This window comes from Pleurodeles waltl, chromosome 12, assembly GCF_031143425.1.
Source record: "Pleurodeles waltl isolate 20211129_DDA chromosome 12, aPleWal1.hap1.20221129, whole genome shotgun sequence".
NCBI lineage: Eukaryota > Metazoa > Chordata > Amphibia > Caudata > Salamandridae > Pleurodeles > Pleurodeles waltl.
Window position 1 is genome coordinate 625,475,365 of NC_090451.1, and position 15,427 is coordinate 625,490,791.

Below are 15,427 nucleotides of genomic sequence, written 5' to 3' on the forward strand. Positions count from 1 at the left end.
CAGTCCAAGACTGGAGCACACCAGAGAGACTTACAAAGCACTGTCAAAAGACACTAGGGTAATACAGTGCATTGGTATGACATGATGATTCTTTATTCAATGCACCAGTCAACATCTTCCTTGAATTGTCAAAGTTCTCGCAGATGGCTGATGCTGCTCCTCCTCAAGCAGACCTCCAGAAGCACCTGAACATCAATTCATCAATAGTCCAGTGGTAGTGGAAATGACATCATACGCCATTTGATATCTATGTTCACTTGCACACGTTTACACATACACTCACAATCACACATACACACTCTCACATAAACATAGGCTAACCTGCACACATGCACAAAACATATATTTTTTTACTAATCTCAGCTGCCAGGGAGGACTATATTCCAGCTAACTGTACTTCATTTTTATTACAGTGGCAGTGAATTTTTAATTATCCATTATAAGTGTAATAAAATTGACAAAAAACGAGATTGGAGCTGCAACTGATATCCAAAGGGGTCTGCTGCCCCTGTGTTCCTGACACTCATCTCTGAGGTTGCAAATGCAGTGCCTGGAGGTGTAAGAGGCGAGCCAGGGGTCGCCACGGCGAACCCTAGCTACCCCAGAATGATGTCCCTGCAGAATCACTACTACCAAGTTCAGTTTAAGCAAAATTGGGCCTTTATATGGTGTTTCTTTTCCAAGACGGCTGTCAAAGGAACGTCTTCACCACCTCACCCATGTCTGGTTTCTACTAGAGCCAGGTTACTCCGTGTCCACTGGGCACTTCACTTGCCTTCCAACTAAGGCTTTAACTCAAAGGTTCACGCAGACTTTCAGTAATAGCGATTCCTCTAACCAGTCAGCATGCAACACAGCATTGGAGCAGCATCAAACTGCATCAACCCATTATTTATGAAAACTCCAACTGAAAGTTGATTTAGGTCAAGACCGAAAATCTATTCACGCAGAAAAAAGGCCATTATTAAGATCGGATTTAGTGCTATTGTGTTACTAATCTCCGCTTTATTTGTGCAACATCATCATGCTTGCAGCAGAGAAACAAAATCAAGAGACCAACTGGCTGCTGACAAGTGTGAGGAGCATTGGCTATATTGTGGTACCCTGGGATAACTGGAAGGTCTTTTATCAAACGACGTGAAGGACTTTTAGGACAAAGAGGTTGGTATAATTCATTAAGGCAGCTGGCAGATCTAGTTGGAGCCACACTCCATCTTCTGCATCATGTGCTTCCACTCTTTGGTCACCAATAACAGAGATTAGGATTACCTCAGTGCCCTACCTTGCACAGTGCAAATCGTGGTCATGCCTGAGTCTAGGAAATTGTCACCTTGGAGGAAGGATCAGAGCTATTATACAACAGCCTGTCTGCAAAGATCTGAATGGTACAGTGGGTTCAAGATTCTATTGTTTTTTTTTTTAAACAGTAATAAGAAGAGCGTGTTTAAAGCAGAGGAATAATTCCTATTATTAAGGTATTTGCGCAGTCATTGGCATGGTGTTGGCTAACGCTTTAACAAGATCTATACCCCTGCAGTGGCTACTACTGAGGAAGAGTCAAGGGAATTCCTCAATGACATACATATGCCATCTTTATCAATAGAAGGCCAGAAAGCTCCTTAAAGAGGTCACAGAGGAGGGAATAACTGCAGCAGTAAGGGACTTGCCGTTGCCCCTAATGCACTCCCAAATGAACTCTCTAAACTACTGAGCCAAAAAACTGGCTTCTCATCTTTTGAAGATTTTTTTAGAAAGCCGACAACTAGGTGTCCTGCCCAAGGATGAACGATTAGCCGCTAAAGTAGTCATTCCCAAGGCAGGGAACCGCTGGAGGACTCAGCATCATATAGGCCAATCTCCCTCCTCAATGTTGATGCCAAGATCCTTGCCAACATCCTGGCCACCCGCCTCCTCAAGGTAATTTGAACCCTGGCCCACCAGAATCAATCAGGCCCCCCTTGAGCAGGTGAGGGTGAACGGAGGAACATAACAGTTCTTCTGTCTGCAACGTGGCACGAGACGGCTGTCCCAACTGATACTGGTGCTTGTACTGGAACCCTTGGCAGCTTTGATAAGACAGCCCCCCCCCCCCCCGGTTCGAGCCTGCAATGGACTGGCTAAATCCCCTATATGTAGATGATTTCTTACTATATTTTACGGACCCGGAGCTCACACTGAATAGATTAATGCAAAAATTTCATACTTTTGGACACTACTCGGGATACACAATCAACTGGGGAAAATTCCAAATATATGTTTCACAAGGGCGGCCATCTAGACTGCCTCGGGACTGCCCAACTGAACTGGTACCCAAGGGCTTTCGCTATCTAGGGACCTACGCCACAGGGAATCTGACACTCTTTCATGACCAGAACTTAATTCCCCCACCTTGAGGGGTTAAAACGCAATGTCCACCATTGGAGACCCTCCTGCTAACACTCTTGGACAAGAAGGCCCTGTTTAAAATGATGTCTTTACCCCGTTTCTTACGTATACAGCAGAATACACCCTGTCTCATCCATAGATCATATTTTAAGGCCATGGAGAGCGAGATATGTATGCTGTTATGGAACGGTGGCCCAGCACGGATTGCACAGCACAAGCTCACAAAGGGATGGTATGATGGTGGGGTGGCCTTGCCTGATATCCAGAAGTACTATTGGGAAGCACAGCTATCCACTATGAACAGATGGGCCTTTGGGTCCCTGGATTAACTGGCTTATCGCTTGGACAAGCTGAGGCTGCAGCCAGGAGGTTACCTAGGGGCACTCTATGGTCTCCGCTGAGTGTTTGAAACTCCTAGGGCCAACTGCAATAGTGGTAAAGGTTAGGTACATGGTCACTTGACCTGGAATCGAAGGGGAAGATTACTCAAACCGCCCCTTTATGGGACACAGCCACCCTAGGAAAACTAAGGGATCTCCCAGGTTTTGACACATGGGATCTCATAGGTATCTCCAAGGTGGGAGACCTGTGGCACCAGGAGAATGTAATACCTATCACAGGGCTGCAACAGGAATACCAGCTGACTACTTCAGAAGCATATCGGTATCTACAGATCCGACACCCACTGAAGGCAGTGATACCTAGGGACACACAACTCCTAGAATCTGTGCCACTAGAAGACAGATTACTTGACTTGCACATGCCACTCAATGCCACCTTGTTAACATATTAAAAAATACTCCACAACACACCCGATAAACTAACACACCATTAATGGAATATACACCTTCTTTTCTGTATCCTCTATATTTTTTGTCGATGCCCATTTTTACCCTCCAACTTCTTACTCTGAATGTCTCCACATCCTTGCTAGAGAACCTAACCCCCTTACCTTGACCCTGCTGCCCTATTCACCCTCTGCCCCCAAACCCCACCCTTTCCCACCTCTGCCCAGAGCCTGAGCCATAGCCAACCACCACCAACCACAAGCCAGCTGCCAGGTGGGACACTGAAGCCCGTTCCCCCCCGCTCAAGGCGACGCAAAGCCAGGCCAGCCTCAATCAAGAAAACCATTGCAAACAAAGTGTTTAGTGATAATATAGAGAAGACCAAAAGAAGACAGAGATAAAGAATAAATACAACTGGGAGATCCAGCTGCTGTACCTACTCAAAAAGAAAAAAAACACAGTGACACAGTAAATTATATTACCAACCACTATCATCTTTTCCAGAGTCATCACTTAGCAGAAGACTACATTCTCCGAAGTTCTTTAGCTTTAAGACAGGCCAACCCGAAGCAAACCTGAATAGCAGCGGTGGCAGAGTGGGCAGGGTGTTGGAGACGTGAGACAGGGCTGACGCGCGGGCAACATGGCCGAGGGGAGCAGGCTGATAATGACCCATACAACGGAGGCAGTGGCAGCACAAGTCTTCTGGTGTCTCCTACAGCGCAAATTTTCAAAAGTGTTCTGCTTTGGTTTACCTTGCTGGTTTTCAAGCAGAGGCAGCCTTGACTCATGTTTTTTTTTTTGTCTGACTCTGTGGATATTACAACCTGCAATTGAGCCAGAGTCTTGGAATTATAGTGGCAGTAACTACTTCAGCTAAGTTGGCCTGTTGGTTCTGCAGGACATGTTGGTCTGTGGCATTTTCTGGGAGACTGGTGGGGTGAAGGCCACTAAAGGAGGGTGTTGAAAAGCCTCAATGAGGCGCTCCTCTGGCCTACGCTTCACATTCAGGAAGAGCCTGGCATTTCGGAAAAGTACTTTGTCTTCATCTAAAACAATAACTGAGGAGGTGAATAAGAAAGTGGGGAGTATGCGGAGGACATTGAAGCCTGGAAAAACGAACGCCCCTTGTCGGGTGTCACAGGAGTCGTCTAAGGCAAATACGCTCATAGAGAGAAGTGGAAAGAGGCAGGGTTAGGAGAATGGGGTAGTAGATTATATTGAGCTATTTTATCCCCTTCCAGACACTGCTGCTGGTCCTCTGTCAGGTACCTCACAGAAGACTATAGACCAGTATGATGACTGTTCTGGAGGAATGCTTGAGACTGGTAGGCCTCTTGAAAATTTTAACAATGCTATCAGCGATGACCCTTAGGGGAGATTCAGGACTAAAGCCTCTCCTATGGTCTCGGCAGGTGTATCTCTAGCTCCCAATTCTACTTACACTTCATCTACCTTGCTTATGGGTGCTCCATGGGAAGGTGGCCTCATGTAGGTTAAGATGGCACTTGGCATCCATGTAAAGCAGGATGGCTTGAATGGCAGTGTAATGCACCTACAATGGCTGGGCTAAAGCTGTGCAATGGGTTACGATGTTGACTGGCATATGAAGAGATGTCAGAGGCAAGACAAGCATATGAAGAGCTAACTGGGCCATGTCATGGCACTGACTGTCATACACAGAGATAACTTGGGAAAGCCACATCACGTAGTGGAACTTGGGAGTGGCTGTGGTACATCATGACATTACTCACCTATTGAGGGATAACTGGACTCAGCATATAATTGAATGGAATTTGGTGGCAGCTGTGGTAGATAAAGACATTGTCTAGCAAATGGAGAGTTACAAGGGCACGCTAGGGCACTGACTTGAATTTTGGAGTACATGTGGCACATCATGACACTCACTAACCTTCTGGTGGCTGGATAACTGGGCACATCATGGCACTGTGTGCCCTCCATTGAGATATTGTCAAAAAGAAAAAAGCATATTGGGACAAATCTGCTTATAATTTAACAAGGGAAATATGTGTTTGGGAAAAAAAAAAAGTAACTGCAAGTGAACGGGATGTAAGCTTAATAGAACCCAGGAAGCATTTGGCTAAAACCTCATGAGGGTGCGCACAGCATTATACTATAGGGGGCCCAATGTTCCCAATTACGATAAAAGTTAATCTCCCACTCCCCCCAAGCAATACTATACTTCAAAATATTGGTGCAAGTACACAGTATGTTTATCCACTTACTCTTTTAGACTCGTGACCATTTGTTTGCAGGGTGAGAAGTGTGTTCTGATAACAGAATAAGTTGTTGTAACACAACTCATGATACATAAAAACAAATATTGTGAATGTGAACACAAGACCTAGTTTCAAGTATCACATTTAACGTCAACACAGCTTGTTAAAAATCTGCCCTTTCTGCAGGGTCACCCCCATTGCTAAACCTCATTTGGGCTATTTACATAACTCTGTGCACTTTACTGCTGCTAACCAATGATAAAATGCTGGTCCTCTTCCTGTCAACATGATAACATTTGTACACCTCTAGATTGCATTTTCAACTTACCTGTAAGTCCCTAGTATATAGTACCAAGGTGTACCCAGGGCCTATAAATGAAATATCAAAAGTGGACTGCAGCACCTATTTTGCCAACCACTACATTGGCAATGTAAACATCACTGCAGGCCTGCCACCAGTCATCTGGCTGTGCAATTTTAAACTAAAAATTTGATGTGTCAAAATAACCACTTTAGGCAGGCTTAAACCTTCCTTGTAAATATTAAAAAGTTACCCTTAAGGAGGCCCTTTTGCTCATAAGGTATGGGGCATTGCATTTAACTTTAGGGCATGTAAATATGTACACATTTACTGTTAAACAAGCCCATACAGTGAATAAAAGCCCTTAAAGAGTTTAATAAATGCTATGTCTGACTAGGCAACTGCTAAAATTTTAATTTGAGGACTTTTTAAAATATTTACCACAAGACCAATTCACTTGTGAAGTTAGATGTGTACTAATCATTTTTGAAAGATGACTTTTAAAAAGGTATATTTGCCCCACCTGCTGTCCCTGAAAGCTAAATTTGCATTTTGTTCTCCCACATCTGTCACACAATAATTAGCATTTCACTAGGCGTTACTGCGGTGTGAACTTGCTCTCAGGGTACGTAGAAAAGGCGTTGTGTGTGGGGAGGTATTGTTATGCATGTAAAAGGATGACCTGTGGGCTGTGCATAAAGACTTGATTAACTTCAAGGAGGCCTGCCCTTATTCAAGCAGATGTGGCTAGCACCCCGTCCTGCGCACTCTGTTGTCACACCATCCAGACCGGCCGTCATCACAGTGGGCCTCTTGTTTAAATTTCAGTATCAGATCCTGCTGCAGTGTTAAGACCTGCTTGACATGTCTGCTGTTGTATTTCACATGACACTTGGGACGCTCTTCAAAGAGCTCTGCTTTCACAAGCAGATGTTAGCTGACACTTGGGCAGGGCCCTTCCTTTGTCCCCATAGCCAGTCATGCCCACACACAGTGGGCCTCTTTTTGGGAATACAGTGTCACGGCCTGTTTGACAGGCTGCCAGGTTTACAGATACCATTCCATTTGGGGAACACTTCAAAGGGGGGAAACAGGATCCCAAACAATTTGTGTCATCCGCTGTATGGTTGCTGAAAACTCCACTTTGTTCTACTAGACTTCTGTCTTTGAGTTTGTTGGGGATATAGAGCCTGCCAGAACTGGATTGTAGTACCACAAGAAGTAGGACACTAGGGACACCATACTACACTCCACACACACCTCCTCGCTTCCCAGAGCCCAAGTTGAATGTGACTGAAGACTTCAGCCAGCTTGAAAATGCCCAGAGTGGGTCGAGTTAGGCACAGGAACCTTTACCCCATTGGTTAGAGCATCCCCAGGGGTCAATCCCACCAATTAGCTTGTGCCAGGCATAAATGAGGCATTTACAGGCACCCAATTCATACGATGGTCCTGGAAGACTGGATATGCTCTCCTTTTTGTACCCAGGACAAAGAAGTGAACTCCAAGGTCTTAAGGCCAACCTATTCAAACTACACGGACAAAGTAGGCCTTTTCCTGGAACTGCTCAGTTGAACTCTGTGAGTCTTTAAGTGCCTTCCCGGAGGTCCTGGGGAGCTTTAGAAGTGTACTTGTATGGTGGATTGTGACTTAAAGGACTAAAGTCAGAAGAAAAAAATCTTTAACGAGGATAAACCTGGTTGGTGTACCTGACCTTCGCGGTCAGCGTCAAATTGCTCCTTAGTCCCGGTCTATCGTGACCATCAACTATCATTGGTACTCTGTGCTCCTTTGCTCTATTTTGTACTTGTTTTTGAAATTCATGTCTCTGGTTCTTCTTATTGGATTAATGGCATGTTGGTATCATTCTGTTTATTAACTTGTATTCTGTTTTTCTAATTTATTTTGGGGGGGGTATTGTTTTTTATTTTGACTTTATTACTATTTTAATACTGCATACTTTCTACATTGCCTCTAAGAAATCTGTAAACATAATCCTTTCACATTTCTTAATGAGGCAATACTACTTTTAGATTATAGTGTCTCAACTCTCTATTTTTGCTAAAATTATTTTAATACTTTTTACAGCAAGACAGACAAAGGTCATTGCGCATAAAAACATACCCCACCCCTGCCCGCCCCCACCAGTCTGCAGGAATGAAAGTATTCTGTTATATATTTAAGGCTATTTTAAACAGTAAAACTGTATGATATAAAGGTCAAAGTCATTGCTTGATCTGCAACTTTATGCCATCCTTTTCCATGAATAACCCTATATCTTGGAAAGGCTTTTATTTCAAATCTGACACATATTCGGACAGTTCATAAGAACTTCGGGGCAGATTTAAAAAAAACATATGCAAAGCTGTACAGCATCCTGAGCTGCATCACTATGTTTTGCAAGGGGTATACAGCAAAGTGCCATATCTACAAAGATATGCCCCTATGCTGGCTCTCAAACAAGCTGCCTTGTGCCACACACACACACCTCTGTATTGTAACACAAAGGAAGGTGTGAAGCCTAGCATAGGTTTTGAACTGTAAGGGTACACTTTCAATGCAAACTACCATGCTAATCTAACCCTACAACTTTTCCCACTTTGTGACTGAGCTACACAGTGCAGCATATATGCAATGGGGAAAAAAACTGTAGAAATTAAAAAAAATTCTCCAACTTAACACCTGCCTCGAGGATACAATATTTTTTATTCAAATTCCTAGTTACAATTATTATTAGTTATAGGTTTGCATCAAAAACCATAGGTGGCAGCATGGAACGTCAGTGTACCGCCCATAGGATGCCCCCTTAATGCAAAGTAGGGTAAAGCCCTACTTGTGTTACTTAAAAGCTACTTTCCAGCACAGAGTTTTGTTTCCTACAGTAAATACTATGTCAACAATTTGCACTGGTTTACATCACTTTCTGAGACTCTGCACAAGCGCAAAGTGTTGATAAATCTATCCTCTGGTCTCATTTCAATTTTCAAGCCCATTTGGAAACAACATAACTGCTAGTGCCCAGGTAATGCAGTATGTGTACCCAACATATACTTAATGACCTCACTATCCATATGGATCACCCCAGTTTACTTTCCCTGTTTCCCATTTGGCATTTGGGAATACTTTATTTTGACTGTTCAGCCAATTACAAGCACCACTTTTAGTTTGAGATTAAGGTTTCTCCTAACTTCATTATATGATAAGGGCTGCAACTGTCCCTGGTTAATCCCAACCACCTTCCACACGGTAAACTCACCCCATGCACTTGCCTTGCATCTTGTCTGTAAAGATACCTATTCACATACTATCACTTATATGTTACTCAAGTTTATTAACACCATGCACACACCACAGACATTGCTCTTAGCTAGATCCTCCTGAGTCCATCTCACAATACCTGACAGAAAGTTCACTAGTCACACACCAACACTGATACAGGTGTAACTCACACTATTGGTGAATACAGTTCTCACATGCAAACTACAATATACCCTTGTGTAGATACGAAATGTACTGTGGAGCAATCACACACCTAAACCACGGGTACCTTACAATACACGGTAAGCGATCTTTGCGTTGGAGACAAAGATGCTGAAAAACGCCCCCTGATCTACAGAACATGCAGGTTCTAGCAATGGTAAAACCAAGAGGAGGAAACACTTTGCAAAAAGCACACCCCACTAGTGCTGTATATCTACAGCATGCACAGAATGTACCGCATGGCCTGAACTACAGGTGAACGAGGAAATGCAGGAAGGAATTAAGCTGTTGCCACTGTGAGCTTATGCCATGCTGGAAGCAGTGGACTGAGAGAAAATCTTCTGTGGAAGGGGGAGATCTTTCCCAAACTCTTACTTTGACAGACCATGCAGAATGACAGGAGTTCATGTGCCATCCATGTGGTTTTGATACATAAATATCCTTTCCATACATACCCACCCAAATGAAGAATGTGATTGATGAGTACTACCTCAAAGAATTGACTTTTGCCCGCATGGGGTAAAACTACTTGTGATGATAGCACATCTGATAAGCATAGGTACCTCTTCTGTTTTTGGAACAGAGGTCATGCAAGGACAATACAACACCTATAAGCAGTCTGCAAGAGATATCTTGTTTTTTTGAAGTACTCAGTATTTAATCAAGATTCTGATCAATTAATACTCATTCTGAAACCACTGCAATTTAGCCTTCACTATGTACCACAGTCTTGATATATTGAATTAAATACAGTTTACAATTAAGCAATGGCTTGCGCAGGTGAACTACATGGTTGGAGACGGTGCAAGCGATGAAGGGCAAATTGGTGCTCTTGTAATAAAAGAAGTAATATATCAAAACGTGTACAAAGTAAAATTGTAACACAGCACAACTCTTGTAACTACCAGTAACAGAGTTCCAGCTTATTCTGCATTCTCTTTGCCTATTAGGAAGTTTACGGGCTCACCTGTGGCCATTATGTAAAATGGTGGGTGCTCAATTAAAATGTGGGTCAACTCTTTTTTGGCCTTGTGTAATCACTTCTGACAAGACATTCTTCAGGACATAGGAGTATTCAAACTTGATGGTGGAATCATTTGGATGCCGGTGTCCTGCAGGCAATTTTTGTTGGTTCTGCTGGTTTGCAATGGCACCTTTATGCATCAGTCCTGTGTCCTGTCGTTTTGGGAACCTGGAGTCAGGTTGCCTACTTGGTACACATCCTTGCATATGTGAACACTGTGATAAGGGACACAGATTAGATGGTAATGCCCTGTTTACTTACAGGTAATCTTCATTACTCCTAGTCTTTTTTGTCATAAGCTTCTTTTAGCCCTGCTTCCCTTCACTGAGCCTCCCCACCGGTGCTTCTCCAGGGCACAGGCTAAGCGCCTGTATTTTACTGTGACTGGTCCTGAGAGGTAATGACTTTGGTGATAGGCTATGTTGTGGATTGAGGGAAATCTTCTTCATGGTTATGGGTACTAGATTGTCTGTCTCTCGGTGAGAACTCACCTCAAGGATGTAAGGACTGTGGCAAGAAAGGCGCATGAGACTGCAAATACAAAAACAACAAGGTGATGGATGGAATGCTTGAATTAATCTCAGCCACTGGCAATCGCACGGGCCTCAACACAATCCATCGTTCAAAGACATATACACGTAGCCTAGACAGTGACAGGCTTTCCTTAATTTTCAGTGACGTAAGATTACCAGTATTATTACCATGATGTAGTGCAGGATTCTCTAACAAGTAGGTCGTGAGCTACTGGTAGCTCTCTATCCACCAGAGACTGGCTCTCCTTTGTGCAGACAACCCTACTAAATTAGATGTTTTTCTCTGTTGTGGTCACTGTTACAACACTAACAACTAATAAGTAGCACAAGGTTATTTTCACTGAACAAAAATAGCCTGTGTTCCAAAAAAGGTTGAAGACCCCTGATGGAGAGAAACCTGGGTGAGGTGTTCATCTTCATGTTGCTTTTATGCACCCATACACTCACTTAATGGCTCAGTCCAGCTTCCTAGAGGCAATTACTCAGACTAGGTGTTGCATTGGTAGGCCTGTGTGAAAGATGGAATAACATTATATGAAAACTTCAAGACCATAACCAAAACAAACCATAAGCATGAAACAAATGACCATGAAACAACACATTTTCTGGAGTGTGGGGGTGGCATAGACGTAGCAAAGTAGAGATTTGATGGGGTAAGGTGAGCATACGCTTCGGAAGGCGGGGTGTAGTAATTCTTCCAATATAAATGGCGTAATAGCGACAGACCTAATAAAAATGTGGCAGTGATCTCTTTGTAATGGAAAATGAGGTAATGGGTTTTTTTTCCGCATGGATCCACAACGTTTAGGCAGTAAACGATTTTGGCTCTTGACAATGTTCAGTTCGGTACATGATACCCATATTAAAGGGAGTGAGTAGGTGTAGGGCACAGGCTCCACTGTGTTCCTGTTTACTGCTTTAGGGCGTTGAGAAAATAATATTTTTTTTAGCAACATTAAATTAGTCATTATCATTTGAAACAAATGGCACATTTGGTCCTCATAATACTTCCGTAGTAAATGTTCCAAGTAATTTACATCAGTAAAAAGCTGCATTTGTATAAGCGTCACAGTTCGGGCAGAAAAGCTTAGTAAAACAAAGCTTCGCAGCAAAGGACTACTAACACCCCGGATCTATAAACAAGACCGCGATGACGCACTCATCGATAGGTCAGATCTCTCCGTTATCACGAGAAGAAAACCACACATCTATTCGCTTTGCACCTGTAGATGACAGTAGTTTCTTGTGGTGGTGGCAACTGTACATGTAGTCGGTTTAATACCCCGTGGTACCGAGGACCGATGTTTTCAGAACCCCAAATTCCCCACAATACCTGCACATTACGCCATCGCCTCTATTCACTGTTTTTGCTGATGACCATGGTACAAAACTTGCTCCCATTGTGGTGGACTTCCGATCGCGCGCCATCGCTCAAGGATGACGTGAAACGTGCCGCAGTGACCTCACGCCGCCGAGGTGACTTCACAGAGGCGATGACGCACAAAAGGTCAGCGCAATAAAGCAACGTTCCTGAGCGAAAACCTCCACAGTCTGCCGGCTGTCACCAGCGCAGAATCAACACCCTCGGCATCTCCCTCCCTCCCCCGCCCGCAGTAAAGGAGTTCTCTGTACCTGCCCCTAAGACAGTGACCCTGGAGTCCCCACGCATTCATCCCCGTACCCTCGCAACTTTCGGAACACTCCTGGATGGAATGGAAGGCCCCCGCCAGTTGCCTTGAGCAGGTTCGGCGGGGGCATGAAGAAGAGGAGACCGAAAAGCCGGAAGTTGAGCTCCAGGTGCAACACCTGCGGCCAGCTGGGAACAAGGTACCAACTGCTATTGACTGAAACTAAGTGCTTGGGGAGGCTTAACATAAGGGTCTGACAGCCCTCGGCAAGCCTGGGCCTTGCTGGGTAAAGTAAACTACAGGGACCAGCTCCCTGGAGTAGACTGAACTCCAGGGTCTGTCTTGGGTAAAATGAACTCCAGGAGCTAATAGGGATAGCTTGACATCCATGTCCTGTGGTAGGCTGAACTCCAGGATCTAGTTGGGCTAGGCTGAAATCCACACTTTGGCTAGGGTAGGTTGAGTGCACGACTTGGCAGCGGTAGATAGGCTTGCCACTTGGCCGGGTCTGTACTAATATGACCAGTAGTTTAATGTCCCTGCCTGTACAAAAATTAGCAAAATCACCTAGAGCTGATATTTTCCCTCTTTAGTACATACTTTAATCAATAAATATTAAAAGAAAACCCTTTAAATTGTGTTCTACACCTGCCTTAATGACCACTAATTAATAAAGATAGAATAGCTATGTTAAAAATGAATACAGACAATTTGATACAAAGTTCTACTTAAGAATCGGGTCCAGGTCTTTTCAGAAACTTAAAACATGAACAGATGTATACATGCTAACATTTTAGAAGACGAAATTGGGGGAGGATTATTATTTTTTAAATCTGGAGAATGTATTTCACCAGTTGGCTTCTATTGAGGCTGAGGCAATTTCAGGCAGGAATCAGTCAAAGGCATTTTTTTTTTTTTGCTTCATAAATCGGAAGACTCCCACTTGAATAGGGTCTTTTGGCATGTATGCACATGGCTGGTATTATTCTCGAAGAAAGGTCGCAAGCATAGAGGTAAGCTGAACTCCAGGGTGTGACTGTGGTAGGCTGAACTCCAGGCCTAGCTGGGGTTAGCTGCACTGTAAGACCTAGCTGGGATAGGCCCAACTCTCATAGGCTGAACTTCAGGGACTGGCCATGGTAGTCTCCCCGTCAGATCCTGGCTTGGGTATGCTGAATTTCGGGGCATGTCTTGCTTGAGTTGAACTGCAGGGTGTGGCTGGGGTAGTCCGGGGTCAGCATCTAACTAATGTTCGTCACACTTCATGGTCTTGCAGTGTTAATCTGGACTCCAAGGCCCAGCTGGGGTATACTGAACTCCAGGGCCCAGCTGGGGTATACTGAACTCCAGGGCCCAGCAGTGGTAGGGCCAGCTCAAGGGCAAGCAGGGGTAGGCCGAACTCCAGGTCTAGGCAGTGATGGTCTAATTTCTATTGCTTCGCTGGAGTGGAGTTAACGCCAGGAACTAGTTCTAGTATGAAGAACTTTAAGGTCTAAATGGGGTAAGCTGAGCACAAGATTTGGCTCAAGTAGGAAGAGGGCAGGATTTATGTATGAGAGGCTGAACCTTCGTGCTCAGCTTTGCTCTTCTTAACTCCAGTGCTTAGCTTGGGTAGGCTGAACTCCAAGGTCTGGCCATGGTATGCTGAACGCCAGAGCCTGTGCAGGGTATTCACAAGATCAGGGCCTAATGGAAGCCCATTGCATACATAGAGTATAATATTTTGCCCACACTCTACTCCAACCAGTTTTTAGGGAGTTTCAGAACTGATTCCAAGCTGGAAACAATTTATTCCTTCCCCTTTATATTTCCAATCACTTCAAAAGTATAAATGGGATGCAAACAAGATTGTGATTGCTCATAACGCATTGTGATTGAGATGGTGAATGCTTACAGTTCCCTAACTTAAAGTGTGTTATTGCAAGGGAACACTTAGACCCTCCCACCGCAGGAGAATTTAACTGTGCTTAACATGACAACATCGTGGAGTAATATAATGCACATGCATATCAACTTATAAGTGCAAAATCTGCTTTTATTATTACTGGCACTTGTATATCAAGTCAGTTGTGTGAGTGTGGCAAAAAGCTCTGTTTTCTTTGGGAAAATGTGATGTGTCCACATTGTGTTCTGTGGCATTTCCTGTTGCAGGCACTAGTCCTACCCACACAAGTGAGGTACCATTTTTATCGGGAGACTTGGGGGAACGCTGGGTGGAAGGAAATTTGGGACTCCTCTCACATTCCAGAACTTTCTGTCACCGTAATGCGAAGAAAAGTGTTTTTTTGGGTACATTTTGAGGTTTGCAAAGGATTCTGGGTAACAGAACCTGGTGAGAGCCCCACAAGTCAGCCCATCCTGGATTCCCCATGATGTCTAGTTTTTAAAAATGCGCAGGTTTGGTAGGTTTCCCTAGGTGCCGGCTGAGCTAGAGGCCATAATCTACAGCTAGACACTTTGCAAAAAACACATCAGATTTCAGTGTAAAAATGTAATGTGTCCATATTGCCTTTCCTGTCGTGAGCATCAGGCCTACCCACGCAAGTGAGGTACCATTTTTATCCGGAGACTTGGGGGAACACAGAATAGCACAACAAGTGTTCTTGCCCCTTGTGTATGTCTAAATTTTTTTCCTTCCAAATGTAAGACAGTGTGTAAAAAAGACATCTATTTGAAAAATGGCCTGTAATGCACATGCTAGTATGGGTACCCCGGAATTCAGAGATGTGCAAATAACCACTGCTTCTCAACACCTTATCTTGCGGCCATTTTGGAAATTCAAAGGTTTTCTTGATACCTATGTTTCACTCTTTATATTTCAGCAAATGAATTGATGTATACCCGGAATAGAATGAAAACCCATTGCAAGGTGCAGCTCATATATTGGCACTGGGTACCTAGGGATCTTGATGAACCTACAAGCCCTATATATCCCCGCAACCGGAAGAGTCCAGCACATGTAACTGTATATTGCTTTAAAAAAACTGACATTGCAGGAAAAAGTTAGAGTAAAAAAAAACATGGAGTTTTTTTCAGCTCAATTTCAAT

The 15,427-nt window shown here is 43.9% G+C and overlaps 1 protein-coding gene across 3 annotated transcripts in view; it reads left to right on the top strand.

The window, feature by feature from the left end:
- PAQR6 (progestin and adipoQ receptor family member 6) overlaps positions 1–15,427 on the top strand; it is a 233,022-nt gene that overhangs the window by 48,698 nt on the left and 168,897 nt on the right. The window contains exon 1 of one of the 3 annotated variants that reach the window (XM_069218003.1): positions 12,519–12,578. The exons of the other annotated variants lie outside the window; for them this stretch is intronic. The gene's annotated coding sequence lies outside the window, so the exon portion shown is untranslated. Of the gene's footprint in view, positions 1–12,518; positions 12,579–15,427 lie in introns of those variants that run through there. 3 annotated transcript variants of the gene reach the window in all.